Source organism: Cervus elaphus, chromosome 7 (genome assembly GCF_910594005.1).
Source record: "Cervus elaphus chromosome 7, mCerEla1.1, whole genome shotgun sequence".
NCBI lineage: Eukaryota > Metazoa > Chordata > Mammalia > Artiodactyla > Cervidae > Cervus > Cervus elaphus.
The window spans coordinates 35574871-35589441 of record NC_057821.1 but is presented as its reverse complement, the minus strand read 5'-3'; positions in this window follow the sequence as shown (position 1 = coordinate 35589441).

Genomic DNA, 14571 nt, shown 5'->3' with positions numbered 1-14571 from the left:
CCTTAGGCCATGTTGGAACAGGGTAGATTGAAACGAGGTGGGAAAGTTCTGACATCACTGGCTTACGTGGTGCTCTTGTAGCCTTCTCTTGGTCCAGACGGACTGATCTGAAATTCCCCCTGACTGACAACTGTTTCTCTTGTGTGGTGTCCTTGTGATTATCCAGGACATTCACAAGTTGGGGATCCCCAACATCAGAGTTTCCTTTTTAATCAGGGGAAATATTCTGGTACCCACAGCTCGCCACCTGCAGTTGTCAGCACAGCCTCTCTTTTTCCCTCACTCTGCAAGCACCATCTGGAGAAAATAAGTAGCCCACAGTGAGCTGCCTACTAGCTGACCCATAGAAAACCCATGTATCATAAACACTGAACCATTGAATGGCAGAAATACAGGTGTGCATCTGTCCCTGCCCGGGTCCTCAGGACAAATATTCAACTGTTCATATAGATATCGAGTAGATCAGAAAGCTGGATTTAAAAACACATTTATCTGAGAAGTGAGATACCATTCTCTCTTCCTTTTAGAGTAACTATCCTAGTCAGTAATTATTTGGTCTTACAAACATGCCCTAGTAGGTCACTGAATTATAAAATCCTCCAAATAGACTGAGTCTCTACTGAGACTGGAGCAGTGTGACTGGATTAGGGTTGCTCAGCTTGCTCATCAGCCTCCAGACAACCGGGGATGAGGGCCAATCTTTTGACTGGCTCTCCTAAGAAGTCAGTGATGTTGCTGGGCTGGCTGTGTAGCATCTTTAGGGCTTTACCAGTAATTCCTAGTAATCAGAAAATGGAAAATCAAAAGGTAGATGGGAAAAGGGGGTGATAAGAGAGAAGGAAGAGAAAGACAGAAGGAAGAAAGAGCAGCAAAAGGAAAGTGAGTCAAGGATTTGGGTAGTGAAGGAGAAAAGATGTTATAACACTTTATTTTTAAGGACCCAAATACATACATACATATGTATGTATGTATGTATGTATGTATATATGTATGTATGTTTACATATATATATATTTAATATTGTAAGAGAAAATATCTCATATTCCCTTTTATTTCCATTTTTTTCTTCTCTCCTCTTTTTTCTGAAATTGTCCATTATATTAAGAGTATTCTTTTGCTGTTACTAAAAGCCATAGTTCTAGAGATGAACCAAGACTGGTAAGTCTTCAGGGCAGAATCCAGCCAAATTATCTTCTTTTAGGCAAAGACATATTCACCCACATACAGGAACACTGTCCAGCAAAACCAACCTCTTCCTTCATAGCCAGCGTTATTCTGGCCTGAGTCCTACCCCTGTCTCTACCTGGGATGACCCAAACATTCCAGAACATGACAGAATACTCTGTCCCAAAGGAATCTATCAAACCCTCCTTTGGGAGAATCACATATGCCAATTATCATTAAGGAGAATCTCATATGCCAATTATCATTAGGGAGAATCATATATGCCAATTTGGAGAGTGTGTCTTTATTCTACAAAACAACAGGAAACCAAGAACATTTAGTCCAAGAGAGCAGGATGTACAGAATTAGAGAAGAGAAACTTCAATGTGCATTGAGGAGTTGTGGCTGCTGGGACTCATAGAGAATAAGAAAGAGATCAGAAAGAGCTGGGAATATTATGACACTAAAAATCAAAGAGGGCTCTGCCAAGTGAAAACACGCAAAGGATGTGAGAGATAAAGGAAATGAAAAGGACCTTGACCACATGCAAGGAATGAGGCAGACGTAAGAGCCAAAAAGGCATCCAACTATATGGGACTAGTTGAGTCAATCAATGAAACGTCAGAGAGAAGGGAGGAGATAAATTAAGGTTTTATCCAAAAGCATCTGAGTTCTATTTTCCTGTTATTTCATGAACTAAGTACCAGAAATCACCAAAAAATGTTAAGATTCTGCAGCAAATGATAGAAATAAGTACTCTACAGAGCCTCTGCTAGACCCTCTGGAATACCAGAAGCAAAGCACAACTACCCAGTGATAACAAGCAGTGAGTCTCTAGTCACTTTCAACACCTAAGTAAGACATACATTGTAAAGCATAGAGGATGGATGGAAATAAAATGGAAACAACACATATCTTTACAGAGCCAGCCTAAACAAAACCTAAAACCTAACCAAAATAGAGGTAATGGTCTCCTTAATCATGTGTCCCCTTTCTCCAAGAGTTCCTCATTCCTTTTGACTGAATCCTCCCTTGTTTACTAACCCTTCATTGCCTTACTCTCAGCAGATGGTCAGCTAGTCACTAATCAATAAATAATTAAACCTTGTTCACTCCTGAAATATAGTTGTATTGATGGACTCTTCAAACTGAAAAGGTGTCTAATCCCCTGAAAGTAAAACTCTAATACTGGAAAGACTCCTTCCCAGCCTCTTTCCAAAATGTCCAGTGGGCAGCAACTGTGAGTGTAGCTACTTAGACATATTCTGCCATAATTATAACCTGTTTGGATAGTGAAGACAGGAGATGGATGAAGCACTGAAAGATGTTGAGAATGAATTGCATGGACAAGTGGAAAAGAGAGCAGAAGCCTTAAACACCGATCTATGCCTGCACACCACACCATGTGTGATGGGAGCCAGGTAGGCCTAATCAGGGATGGATTTTTCAAGAAAGTTCTATATGAGTTGGCACTGAGAAGTTTGATTCAACTCAACTGTTTCAACATGATTCTTTGATTCTAAGACTCAAAGCCACCTGTCTCATTTAACTGCACTAAGTCAAAACTGGAATATACTTATTGCCTGTTTGAACACTGCTAAGAGATCTTAGAAGTTCTCATCGCAAGAAGAAAATTGTAACTATATCGAGTGACAGATGTTCACCAGACTTATTGTGGTGATCATTTTGCAATATATATCAAATAATTACACTGTATACCTGAAACCAAAATAACATTATATGTCAGTATCATCTATGTATAATGATACCTGAAACTAAAATAGCATTATTTGTCATTCTGGCATATGTATAATGATCATGTAATCATTATGTTATATACATAGCACATATGCATACCTTCAGTTAAGTTCAGTCACTCAGTCATATCCAACTCTTTGATAACCCATGACCTATAGCACATCAGGCTCCCCTGTCCTCCACCGTCAACTGGGGCTTGCTCAAACTCATGTCCATTGTGTCAGTGATGCCATTCAACCACCTCATCCTCTGCCATCTCCTTCTCCTCCTGCCATTCATCTTTCCCAGCATCAGGGTCTTTTCCAATGAGTCAGTTCTTTGCCTCACGTGGAAAAATAATTGGAGCCTCAGCTTCAGTATCAGTCCTTTCAATGAATATTCAGGACTGATTTCCTTTAGTATTGACCGGTTTGATCTCCTTGCAGTCCAGGGGACTCTCAAGAGTCTTCTCCAACACCTCAGTTCAAAAGTGTCACTTCCACGGTGCTCAGTTTCCTTATGGTCCAGCTCTCACATCCATCCTGACTACTGGAAAAATGATAGATAGCTTTGACTGGATGGAATTGTATTTATATATATAAGCATATATGTACACACACCTATATAAGGAAAAGTTTTGAAAAGGAATGTAATTCTATTTTGGATAAAGAAATCAAATCAACTAGTATATATATATATTTCAAATGTGCATTTTAGCTATCATGTTGGGTCTAAAACTTTATCTTCGTATGTAGTTTATGTTTATGCTGATAAAAGAAACAGAAACTTGTCTTCACCTTGTAGCATTAACTGTGGAACAGCTTATTTACAATAGCTAATTGAAACCACAAAATTTTGAAACCTATAGGCCTGCCCACTACTCTGCTATTGGTCGTTTAACCAACTGATCATTGACTTAATTCCTCCTTGACTCGGAAACTCTTATAGGTGCTTAGTTTACATCAATAAACAAAGCAGGCAGACATTTACCCTCATGGAACAGATATTCCAGCTGGGGGAAGACAGATAATCTGCCATAAACATGAATCCAAGTACATTATATGGTATGTTAACAGGTGATCTGTACTGTGGGAAAAGAAATAGTAAAGCAGAGGATGGGGTTTAGGGAATGAATGTGAAGAAAGGGAGGCGATTTAAAGAAAAACAACTTAGACCACACTGAGGGGAGCAAATACCCTTTCTTGCATTCAAGATTCCAGTTTTCCCCTGTCCAGTCAGGTCTCTTGGTCTTCTACCCAACTTCAAAATGTTTCCGTCTCTGAGGCTCTATGCAATCTCATGCAAACATGGTTGTTCTGAATATTCTGCCTCTCTTCAGTTGAACTGGTTTCATAAAAAAATTTTTGGTAAACTTTCCCAAATTTAGTAACATTTTATGCAGCAAATTTTGATACTTTTCTGTTTCCTGAAGATCTAATCTCCAGATTATTTTCCATTTTACAACACACTGTCAGTGACCTAATTATATTATGCAAAAATATTATATATGCATTGCTATTCTAATATATTATGGCATTTAAAAAATATACAGAAAATAAAACCTAAATGACAGTCAGATAAAAAGAACTAGTAATGTAAATGCAAACATTTTCTTCCCCAGGTGATGAGGACACTCATTTTTATGGCCACTGGACTAATTGATTCTGAATGTATACACATAATTATACTAGTTGTTTAACTATAATAATAAAGAAATTTCTTTTATATATAGCTTCAATCAAAGTTCTCAGAATACCACAAGGGGCAAGAATAAAATTATATGTGAATAACTCTCTTCATATGCTATAAGTAATATAAGTAATCATCTTTAGTTCATTTGTTATTCTGTCAACTTATTTACTGGTTAGTAATCCAAACTCTGCAATAGATTTCTTTTTTTCAGGGTTTAAATCTCAAATCATAATAAAAGCAGAGCAATGGCCTTAAAAAAATGGCCAATTAAAAAAACTGGCTTTAGCTCAACATTCAGAAAACTAAAATCATGGCATCCGGTCCTATTAGCTCATGGCAAATAGATGGGGAAACAGTGGAAACAGTGCTGACTTTATTTTTCTGGTCTCCAAAATCACTGCAGATGCTGACTGAAGCCAAAAATTAAAAGACGCTTACTCCTTGGAAGGAAACATGACCAACCTAGACAGCAAATTAAAAAGCAGAGACATTAATTTGTGAAAAAATGTCCGTCTAGTCAAGGCTACGGTTTTTCCAGTGGTTATGTATGGATGTGAGAGTTGGGCTATAAAGAAAGCTGAGCGCTGAAGATTGATGCTTTTGAACTCTGTTGTTCGAGCAGATTCTTGAGAGTCCCTTGGACTGCAAGGCGATGCAACCAAACATCCTAAAAGAGATCAGTCCTGGGTGTTCATTGGAAGGACTGATGTTGAAGCTGAAACTCCAATATGTTGGCCATGTGATGCGAAGAGTTGACTCACTGGAAAAGACCCTGATGCTGGGAAAGATTGAGGACAGGAGGAGTAGGGGACCACAGACGATGAGGTGGTTCGATGGCATCACCGACTCAATGGAGATGGATTTGTGGGGCCTCCGAGATTTGGTGATGGACAGGGAGGCCTGGCATGCTGCAGTTCATGGGGTTGCAAACAGTCGGACACAACTGAGCAAGTGAACCAAACAGAACTGAAATGGCCTAGAAGAATAAATAAAATGTTGTATGGATATCATTATATTACATATATATATATGCATTTGTAAAGAAAATTAATGAAAAAATACAGAAGACTTACAGTTTGCTGAAACAGAAAGTGTACTCACTCACAGCTGACTATACATATAATCTAGAAAAAATACTTTCTCAGCTTCTGACGACTTCTAAAAGAAAGGGACTCCATGACTTTCATCCCCAGCCTACTGTGGACTCCTTTGCACTTCCCTCCTCAACTTCCCTCCAAGAAATCTCTTCCCTAGGTTATAAAACACACTTTGGGCTTCTGGTTCAGATACAATGACCCTGATCACTTTGTTGCCACTCCTCTGTTTATTCTGGAAATAAGAAGATACCACTAAAGGAGACCTATTATACTTGGCAAGAAGAAGGGGAACTAGTTTAGGGCCTGAAGAATGGAAGAGAAACAGAACACATAACAGAAGACAACCCAGGCCCAGCATTCCTGACCTCAAACCTAGCATCAGAAGGGAGTCTGAGTGGGGCTGTTCCTCCCAAGGAGTAAATGTGAAGGAACACCAGGTGGTGGATTAGTTGCTAAGTTGTGTCTGATTCATTGTGACCCCATGGATTATAGCCCACCAGTTTCCTCTGTCCTTGGAATTCTCCAGGCAAGAATACAGATTCCCATGTACTCTTCCAGGGGATCTTCCCAACACAGGTATTGAGCCCAGGTCTTCACAAGGCAAGTGGATTCCTTACTATCTGAGCCACCAGGAAAGCCCGAGAAATTTAATAATGGCATGGATATTTGGAAATTAAATGGATAAAAACACATGTGAATATTAGATAAAGTAGACTTTAGAGCAAAGAAAATATCTAAGTACAAAGGAGTAGAAGGACATTACGTAAGGAAAGAAGAGTCAATCGAGCAGGAACACATAGTAGTCCTAAATATGTATACATCAAACAACATAATCTCAAAATACTTGAAGCAAAATTCGTTACATCATATGAATACTCCTATACACTTTACTGAGATTGAAACTGTGACATGAAACTTTTGAAAAAGAAATCATCAGTCCAAGATAATTTGACTAGAGATTTCTAACAAATATTTTAAAAGGTAAGATCAATTTGACATAATCTCTTCAAGAAAAAGAAAGAGTAAGAACCATTTTCAACTAGTTAGATGCGGCCAGTATTGTTCTATATCAAACTCACACAAAGGAAGTACAAAAAGGAAATTTCAGACTAACGTCTCTGACAAATTTGGAATTAAAAGTTTTCACTCTCACACATATGAATCAACCAAATGAATTCAACAATAGATAAAAACATCTCTTGATAGTTTCTGGTCCCTGCCTAAATCAGTCACATTACCTATCTCTGCAAAGGGTTTAAGTGAATCAAGTGTACAGACACTTCAGTTCAGTTCAGTTCAGTCATTCAATCGTGTCCGACTCTTTGCGACCCCATGAATCGCAGCACGCCAGGCCTCCCTGTCCTTCACAAACTCCTGGAGTTGACTCAAACTCATGTTCATCTAGCGGGTGATGCCATCCAGCCATCTCATCCTCTGTTGTCCCCTTCTCCTCCTGCCCCAATACCTCCCAGCATCACAGTTAGGGTCCCAGTAAGAATATTATCATACCAGAAATACAGTGACTAATCCTTGAGTCTAGGTCAAATCAGAAGCTGACCTCTCCCATTCAAGTTAATCCGACCCAGTCATTTTAAGTGTGTAGCAAAAATCACTGCAACTAGATTCATAAGATAAAACATATCTACTACATAGAAATGGTGGGTGTGTTTGATATTCTTTATTTGCCCCTCTGGAACCCTGTAGACATTTTCTATTGTGTTATGAACATTTGGAAGCTGAGAAAACCAAACTTTATCCCTCTAGCTCTCCTGGCCTCTGACTTCTACTTGACTTTGGTCAGTGGTGGACAAAAGAAATTGGTGAGTCAGTGGAGAAAGAGATTCGTGAACTGATTCTTTCCTCTGACTCCTTTCTTGCTGGGAAGGTGCCAGATCTCTCCACTGAAGCCCAGAGCTCTGGTCAGAGGCGCTTGCTTTTAGCTGCAGCATTGTACAAGACTCTTTAGAGACTGCAATATCCATTCTCCTCTTTGCCCCGTGGCCCTAAAATTGTTCATGCACCCCTGTTCTTGCATGTCTCAAAGAGTTTTACTTTTCCTTTTAAGCTATCCTTAGCTCTGCTACAGCTTCCAAATTCTTAAATCCATCCTGTGTTAGTCGCTCAGGCATGTCTGACATTTTGTGATCCCCATGGACTGTAGCCTACAAGGCTTCTCTGTCCAAAAGATTATTCAGACAAGAATAGTGGAGTGGGTAACTGTTCCCTTCTGGCTGGATCTTCCCTCACCCCTGGGAGCAACCCAGGGCTCCCACATTGCAGGGAGATTCTCTATCATCTGCACCACCAGGGAAGCCAGTTTCCTTTATTTTCCTTATCTGTGTAAACCATCTTGATTTCTGACAATGATAGGGGTGGCTATGGAGCTGCTAGATAAAGATGGTCCCTCAAAGATCTAATGCTAAACTGTTACAACGGGAAGGGGACATCTTTTTTCCTGACTCCAAAATCATAAATACAAGAAGGTGTCTCAAGTCGTATAAAAATAAGTGCTGAGAAATCAATGACTTACGAATGAATTTGGTAAAAGTGCACAAACTTTAAGCTGTAAGATGATGAATAAGATCTGAGGATCTAATGTGTAACATGGTGACTATGGTTTGTAATGTGTTATTGACATTTGTGGGGTTTCCCAGGTGATGTTAGTGGTAAAGAACCTTCCTGAGAGTACAGGATGCATAAGAGACGTGGGGTGAATCCCTGGGTCAGGAAGATCCCCTGGAGGAGGGCATGGCAACCCACTCTAGTATTCTTTCTTGGGGAATCCCCATGGACATAGGACCATGGTAGGCTATAATGTCCATGGGGTCACAAAGAGTTGGACATGACTGAAGTCACTTAGCACACATGTAAGAGAGGAAAACTTAAAAGATCTCGCCAAAAAGATATGTGAGGTGATATCAATATATGTGTTAATTAAATCAATGAAGGAATCCATTAATCATATATACCTATTTAAATTGTCATGTATAATTTAAATATCTTGCCATTTTATCTGGAAATTATATTTTAAAATACTGAAAAAAGAAGAAAAACAAGAAGGTCAATGCTTTTTAAATATTATTGTAGATATTTCAGCCTTTACTCTTGTATGTAAAAGGGTTTTCTTTATTCCAGATAATAACCTGTGTGATTCACTGGATATTCAGAAACGGAAGAAATGTTGGAAATTATCTAGACAATCCTCTCATATTAAGGATTTATAAGTGAATCCAAGAATGATTAAGTCACTTATCTAAACTTATAAAACTCGATGCAAAGGTAGCAATAGGAACCATGTTTCCTAGGTTTAGGGGAATATTTACCGAATTACCCAGCAAAGGGAAATATCTCCTATGCTCTGCAAAATTTGATTCTTATCTCTTTCACAGAAGTGATCACATTCTGCCTTGTATTCATCGTCCAGTTAGCATAAGTTTTACCAAGTAAATAAAATTCCTTGAAGGTTCAATCCTGGCATGTCTGGTCATCTCACTCTATATTCTCACTCATGGCTAAAACTCTTTATCAATGCCATTTCTTCTCCCTGGAAGACCCTCGCTCTTTCACCTCATGACTTCCCTGACATCTTTCAGATCTCAGTAAAAACCACTCCATAAAGCAGCCTTTCGTGATTCTGAGACAGCTCATGTCTCCTTGTTATGTGGACATATGGCATTCTGTGCTTTTCCCTCTTGACACATGTCCCAATTATGGTGCAACATTTAACTTTGAAATTCACCTCATTTCCATTTTTATATTAAAACTTAAGTCCTAAAAAAAAAAAAAATTAAATCCTAATTTACAAAGTCCACATGTGTGATATTCACTACTGTCCATTCTTTGCATCTAGCAGGCCTCCGTTAGGTATTTGTTTAATGAAACACTTTTATTCGTGCAGAATTAAATTCCAAAGAATTTTTGATGCTGCTCTCACAGCATACAGTGAACTAAAATCATTGAGTTCTTTTCTTCCCACCTAAACCCTCATACCCTAAATATTTGGACATAACTACAGAACTAGAACTGTGGGGGCTTCCCTTGTGGCTCAGCTGGAAAATATCTGCCTGCAATGTGGGAGATATGGGTTTGATCCCTGGGTTGGGAAGATTCCCTGGAGCAGGGAAAGGTTACCCACTCCAGTATCCTGGCCTGGAGAATTCCATGAACTGTATAGTCCATGGGTCACAAGTCGGACACGACTGAGCGACTTTCTTTCAAAGAACTGTGGATGCATTTGCATTTAGTTGTTGCCCTACTAGATGGAAAGCACTCAATGTTTGGTCTTTCATTCCACATACACTAGCCCTCACAGCTTCCTGTTCTATGATAATGTGATAATTGAGTCACTGACTAAAAGGCTGAAATAGGGCAGAACTAGAGAACTAGAGAGAGTGCTCTGAAACTGCCCTTGAGTCTTCTTTTTACCATAGGATTTTTCACTTCACTAGAGGAGCTCACTTTCTTAGCTGTACTCTCTGATCATGACAGATAAAAATACTTTAAAGAGAACCTACAAATAAAATATTCTTACATTGTACAAAAACACCTAATCCTTCTTCGAAGGTACAAAAGAAATTCACCTCCTTGATGAATTGTTATCTACTTTTCCTAGATGAAAGTACCATCATCCTCCTTATGGCTTCCTAATTTCATTCTCACATTTTTTATCTCCCTGACCACATTCTGACTTATATTATAGTTAATTATCTGAACAACACCACTTCTTTATTTCAGTTCCCCTTAGGCTACATGGGTACACCAACTGCTCTGAAGTTACTTTTTATTGAGTATCAAATATCCAGAAACTGTCCAGCCACTTGTTCTTTCTGAGATAAATATTAAAATTAAAAAGAAATAGCCAGCCTCTTGTATTTTGAATAAAATGACAACTGGACAAAATCATAACTGTTATTCCAGATAAAAGTTCCCTTTGTGTTAATGTCTTTCTTTTAGAGAGAACTTGCATTCTAGATAGCGTTCAGGTAAATAGAGACAGGACTTATATGTTAGCTGGAAAAAAATCCACTGTTGCAGGAAACAAAAGTAGACAAGTCACTCATCTTCTGTATACTTCAAGACCCATTTTATTAGGAGCTGGCAGCTCAGACAGTAAAGTGTCGGCGTACAGTACAGGAGATCTGGGCTCCATCCATGGTCAGGAAGATCCCTGGAAGAGGGCATGTCAAACCACTCCAGTAATCTTGCTTAGAGAATCCCCATGGACAGAGGAGCCTGACTGGCTGCAGTCCAATGGGTCGTCAGTCCGTGGGGTCGTAAAGTGTTGGACACGACGGAGAAACTACACACAGCAAATTTCTGAAGTTGACATACTGACATTTAGAAACAGTTCCTCTCACTAGTGTGCTTAACTACAACTCCCGATTTTCAATGGAAGATCAAAGATAAAAGTAATATTCCATAATAGTCAAGTAATTATTTCCATCCATGATTTGTTCTTAAAGCTAAGCTAGAGATATACCTTGTGACATAGAGCAGATAATGAGAAGTATGAGAGAACCAAACAGGGAAGCTGGTCCACCAATTGATAAATTTCCTTTTCGGGAAAAAAGAATAAACCCATTTGGAATCATGTTTTATACAGAGATTTGCATAATCTTTGGAAAGTTAAAGGACTTTCTACTCTAATTTTCCTTTTCCAGTTGAGAAAACCAAGCCCTAGGGAAGTGAAGATAGGTTTTCCAAGTCAAAGAGTAGTTATGTTAGGATTCTGATGAGAGCCCGGTGATAGGCCTTAGGGTCCAGTTGCTTCATCTTTAGGCTGACAGACTGGAGATTGGGGTACCAGTAATGGTGCCGTCTTCAAGCCGAATTGCTTTTATTTTGAGAAAATTCTTTCTTTGCTCTTAGGCCCTCAACTGATCACACAAAATCCACAATATATAGGTTTAAATATTAATTACTTCTAGGAAAATATGTTCCCAGATGAACATGTCAAAAAACTACAATTTGAAAGTAATTTGCAATTCTATGGAGTATGTTACCATGTGCCACTTTATTTGGAATTGAATATCTATGCTGCCTGTTCCAGATTCATGACCTTGGAAGGGAAATCAAGATTGACAACTTTTTTTTTTTTCCCCCCATTTAATCATGTCCAGTGTTTTAGTGCATGCAGGCTGCTGTTACAAAATACCAGGGGCTGGGTGGTTTATAAACCATGTTATTTATCACTGTTCTGGAGGCTAGAACTCCAAGATTAGGGTGCCAGCATGGCTGAGTGAGTGAGGGCCTCTTCCAGGATATATCCCTAAATAGAAGGGATGAGCAAGTATTTCAGGCCTCTTTCACAAGAGCCCTAATACCATTCATGTGGGCTTTGTCCTCATGGCCTCACCATTTTCCAATGGTCCCACCTACTAAAATCATCACTTTGGGGATTAGGTTTTCAACATATGAATTTTGGAAGAACACAAGCATTTAGACCATGGCACCCAACGAGGAGACTGACTTGTCTATGGTAACCCAATGCCTCATGCCTACTGAATGCTCTGTGGTGCTGATAGGAAGCCAAGGACTAAGGAAGCTGAGTAAGGACCAGCAGCCCCAGGTGGAGGGTCTCAGGTGGCAAACTCCTTGATGGACTTCACAACAATATATGAGTATCTCCAGTGTCTTCCTTGATTATCAGTCATTGAGCAATCCCCCCATCCTATACATGTTCCTATGTAAAATATGAGTTAGTTACTTAGTTCGTAGACAAAGTACCATTTGACCCACATGATAATATCATGGCTATGCATATGAAGAAAAGGGCCTTTGACAGATACAAATTTCAGAGTGGAAAGTCCTTAAGACTTTATTCACTTCAGATAGCAATTACAAGTTTGGGGATCTCCCAAGACCTTTCTTGGGTTCCATAATAACCTAGGACTCCAAAAGCCCACTGAAAGCTGTTATAGAAGTGGTTATGTTTTATTCCAGATCTTTGATTTATTTTTAATTCATTTTTTTTATTTTTAGGGACGTATAATTGATTTACAGTGTTATAAATATCAGTTTTTGTTGAACAGTGAATAACTTGTGTATATATATATATGTATATCCAGTCTTGTTTACTTGTTTAGATTGTTTTCTCCTGGAGCAATACACAGGTTCCAAAAAGGAAAAGGAGTATGTCAAGTTTGTATATGGTCGCCCTGCTTATTTAGCTTATATACAGAGTACATCATGAGAAACGCTGGGCTGGATGAAGCACAATCTGGATCAAAATTGCTGGGAGAAATATTAAAACCTCAGATATGCAGACAACACCACCCTTGTGGCAGAAAGTGAAGAAGAACTAAAGAGCCTGTTGATGAAAGTGAAAGAAGAGAGCGAAAAACTTGGCTTAAAGCTCAACACTCAGAAAACTAAGGTCATGGCATCCCATCCCATCACTTCATGGCAAGTAGATGGGGAAAATGGACAGTGGCTGACTTTATTGGTTTGGGCTCCAAAATCACTGCAGATGGTGATTGCAGCCACGAAATTAAAGATGCTTACTCCTTGGAAGGAAAGTTATGACCAAACTAGACAGCATAGTAAGAAGCAGAAGCATTACTTTGTCAACAAAGATCCGTCTAGTCAAGGTTGTTTTTTCCAGTAGTCATGTGTGGTGTGACAGTTGGACTATAAAGAAAGGTGAGCGCCGAAGAATTGATGCTTTTGGACTGTGGCATTGGACCAGACTCTTGACTCCCTTGGACTGCAAGGAGATGCAACCAGTCCATCCTAAAGGAGATCAGTTTGGGTGTTCATTGGAAGGACTGATGTTGAAGCTGAAACTCCAATATTTTGGCCACCGTACTCGAAGAGCTGACTCATTTGAAAAGACCCTGATGTTGCGAAAGATTGAAGGCAGGAGAAGGGGATGACAGAGGGTGAAATGGTTAGGTGGCATCACCAACTCAATGGACATGAATTTGGATAGACTCCGGGATTTGGTGATGGACGGGGAGGCCTGGCGAGCTGCAGTTCATGGGGTCAAAAATAGTCAGACACGACTGAGCGACTGAACTGAACTGAACTCAAATAGGTGATCAGAGAGTTGAGTAAAATTTCCTCTTCTATACAATCGGTCCTTAGTAGTTATCTATCTTATATATATTAGCGTGTACACGTCAATCCCAGTGTCACAATTCATCCGTCCCTTCTACCCCCTGGAACCATAAGATAATTTTCTACATTGTGACTCTCGTCCTGTTTGTAAATAAGTTCATGTGTACTATTTTTTGATATTCCATATATCCGTGATATCATATGATTTTGTCTTTCTCTGTCTGATGTACTTCACTTGGTATGACAACATCCAGGTCCATCCATATTGCTTCTGATAGCATTATTTTGTTCCTTCTTATGGGTGAGTAAGATTACATTCTGCATCTGCACTACATCTTCTTTGCCCATTTCTCTGTTGATGGACATTTAGGTTACTTCCACATTGTAAACGGCTATTGTAAACGGTGCTGCAATGAACACTGCTATGCTTAGTTGCTTAATCCTGCCTGACTCTGCGACCACATGGATTGTAGCATGCCAGGCACCTCTGTCCATGGGGGTAGACCCCGTGGATAATAATAAGCAAGAAGATTGGAGTGGATTGCCATTCCCTCCTCCAGGAGATCTTCCCAATGCAGGGATCGAACCCAGGTCTCCCGCACTGCAGGCGGATTCTTTACCATCTGAGCCACCAGGGAAGCCCTGATGAAGCAAGGAACACTGAGGTGCATGTATCTTTACAAAATATGATTTTCTCTTGTATATATCCAGGGGATTGCAGCTTTTTAAAAGATACAGATAAAAAACTGCCCAGGAAAAGGCATATAGGGCAGAGTCAAAGGAAATGTGAGACATGGAACTTTGGTTTCGTCTTCCCAGGGTG